At 44.6% G+C, this 3,131-nt stretch overlaps 1 protein-coding gene across 1 annotated transcript in view; it reads left to right on the plus strand.

Moving 5' to 3' along the window:
* Positions 1-792, plus strand: part of LOC143287331 (uncharacterized) — a 74,724-nt gene extending 73,932 nt beyond the window's left edge. Inside the window, exon 2 of the mRNA XM_076595290.1 lies at positions 1-792. This exon is cut by the window's left edge and continues 983 nt beyond it. The gene's annotated coding sequence lies outside the window, so the exon portion shown is untranslated.
* The last annotated feature ends 2,339 nt before the right edge of the window (positions 793-3,131 follow it).

Here is a 3,131-nt window from a genome sequence, read left to right on the forward strand (position 1 = left end):
TCAGTCAGTCCGTTTACCAGTCAGACTGTCTGCATGTCTGTCAGTCGGTCAGTCCAATCACTCTTTATGTCAGTCAGTCAGTCAGTCATTCCGTCAGTCAATCAGTCTGTCTGTCTGTCTGTCTGTGTCTGTCTGTCTGTCTTTTCGTTTATCTGTCTGTGTGCTTGTCTGTCAGTCATCCAGTCAGTCAGTCAGGCAGGCAGTTATTCAATCAGTCAATTAATCAGCCGACCAGTCAGTCAATCAGTCAATTAATCAGCCAGTCAGTCAGTCAATCAGTCAATTCACCAGCCAGCCAGCCAGCCAACCAGTCAATTAATCAGCCAGTCAGTCAGTCAGTCAGTCAGTCAATTCACCAGCCAGCCAACCAGCCAACCAGTCAATCAGTCAATTCATAAGCAAGCCAGCCAGCCAGCCAGCCAGTCAATCAGTTAATCAGCCAGCCAGCCAGCCAGTCAATCTGTTAATCAGCCAGCCAACCAGCCAGTCAGTCAATCAGTTAATCAGCCAGCCAGTCAGTCAATCAGTCAATTCATAAGCCAGACAGTCAGTCAATCAGTCAATTCATAAGCCAACCAGTCAATCAGTCAATTCATAAGCCAGCCAGTCAGTCAATCAGTCAATTCATAAACCAGCCAGCCAGTCAATCAGTTAATCAGCCAGCCAGTCAGTCAATCAGTCAATTCATAAGCCAGACAGTCAGTCAATCAGTCAATTCATAAGCAGGCAGTCAGTCAGTCCACCATCCAGAGGAGATGAAAGAAGGAAGGAAAGCCATTAAAAGCCTTGATGAATCAATTACCATGACGTTGTGTGTGTGTGTGTGTGTGTGTGTGTGTGTGTGTGTGTGTGTGTGTGTGTGTGTGTGTGTGTGTGTGTGTGTGTGTGTGTGTGTGTGTGTGTGTGTGTGTTCGAACGTGAATGCAGACATCACCAAAGTACATGTTTACATATATCACCAAAGCTGTACATCCATACAGACTTTACCAAAGCAGAAGCAGATTAATCAAACAGAAATCACCAAAGTGCATTCATACTGACATCGCTGAAGCATACGTTCATACAGACATCGCCACAGCAGTGCATTATTTACTTAGACATCATCAAAACAGAATAATCATACAGAAATAGCCGAGTGGTTTAAGTGTTGGACTTTCAATCAGGGTCCCGGGTTCGAATCTCGATCACGGCTCCTGGTGGGTAAAGGGTGGAGATTTTTCCGATCTCCCAGGTCAACATATGTGCAGACCTGCTAGTACCTGAACCTCCTTCGTGTGTATACGCACACAGAAGATCAAATATACACGTTAAAGATCCTGTAACCCATGTCAGTGTTCGGTGGGTTATAGAGACACGAAAACACCCAGCATACATAAAAAAGAAGAAGTTAGTAATGGTCAAAGTTATGACCGCTGAACATTATTGGAAGAAGAAGAAGAAATCATCATAGTACATTCATGCAGACATCACCAAAGTACAGTCATACAGACACCACCGAAGTACATCCACACAGACATCACCAAAGCTGTACATCCGTACAGACATTCATACAGACATCACCAAAGCTGCACATCCATACAGACATCACCAAAGTGCATCCATACAGACATCACCAAAGTGCACCCATACAGACATCACCAAAGCAGTACATCCATACAGAGATCACCAAAGTGCATCCATACAGACATCACCAAAGCTGTACATCCATACAGACATCACCAAAGCTGCACATCCATACAGACATCACCAAAGTGCATCCATACAGACATCACCAAAGTGCACCCATACAGACATCACCAAAGCAGTACATCCATACAAACATCACAAAAGTACGTTCATACAGACATCACCAAAGTACATCCATACAGGCATCACCAAAGTACCTCCATATAGATATCACCAAAGTACATTCATACAGACATCACCAAAGCTGTACATCCATACAGACATCACCAAAGCAGTGCATTCATACAGACATCACCAAAGCAGTACATCCATACAGACATCACCAAAGCAGTGCATTCATACAGACATCATCAAAGCAGTACATTCATTACAGACATCACCAAAGCTGTACATCCATACATGCATCACCAAAGTACATCCATACAGACATCACTAAAGCAATGCATTCATACAGACATCACCAAAGCAGTACATCAATACAGACATCACCAAAGCAGTACATCCATACAGACATCACCAAAGTACATCCCTACAGACATCACCAAAGTACACCCATACAGACATCACTAAAGCAGCATGAGACATCACCAAAGTGCATCCATACAGACATCACCAAAGTACATCGATACAGACATCACCAAAGCAGTACATCCATGCATACATCACCAAAGTACATTCATACAGACATACAGACAGCACCAAAGTGCATCCATACAGAAAGCAGTACACCAATGACGCTCTCACGGACATCATCAAAGTATCGCCCTCATCAACACGCGGAGGTCTGCACCGCCCCGGGGCCATGTTCAAGACAGGATCTCTCCGCAAGACGCTTGTTTACCCTCGACAATACTAACGCAACGAAAGGATTCACCATAGTTACCTCTGCTCCGTGGGCAGTCATCCTTTGCAGATAGGGTAAACTGCCCTGCCTTTGGGTTTGTAGACCCGCGGGTAGGCTCTTGTGTTCCTGAATACGGGATATTTCTTACTCTCGGGCAGTTTGCCTTGCCTCAGGCAGATTACCCGCAGGTGCACATTTACTCTTGTAGGCACGATGTTATCTTGAATACGACCCTGCTGTCTTACAAATGGTCGGGAGCTGGAACCCTGGGCAGTTTTTTCTATTATATTATCTTCTATTTTCTCGCCATTCTGATGGACATACTGTCAGTGTAGAATTGGAGTAATGGCCTAGAGGTAATGCGTCCACCTAGTAAGCGAGAAAATCTTAGTGCAGTGGTTCGATCCCCACAGTCACCACTACTTTCTCCCCCTCCACTAGACCTTGAGTGGTGGTCTGGATGCTAGTAACTGATTCGGATGAAATGATAAGCCAAGGTCCCGTGAGCAGCATGCACTTAGCACACGTAAAAGAACATACAGTAACAAAAGGATGTCTCTGGCAAATTTTCGTTGAAAAAAAATCTTTGATAGGAAAACAC

The sequence above is a fragment of the Babylonia areolata genome, chromosome 11 (genome assembly GCF_041734735.1).
Source record: "Babylonia areolata isolate BAREFJ2019XMU chromosome 11, ASM4173473v1, whole genome shotgun sequence".
Lineage (NCBI taxonomy): Eukaryota > Metazoa > Mollusca > Gastropoda > Neogastropoda > Buccinidae > Babylonia > Babylonia areolata.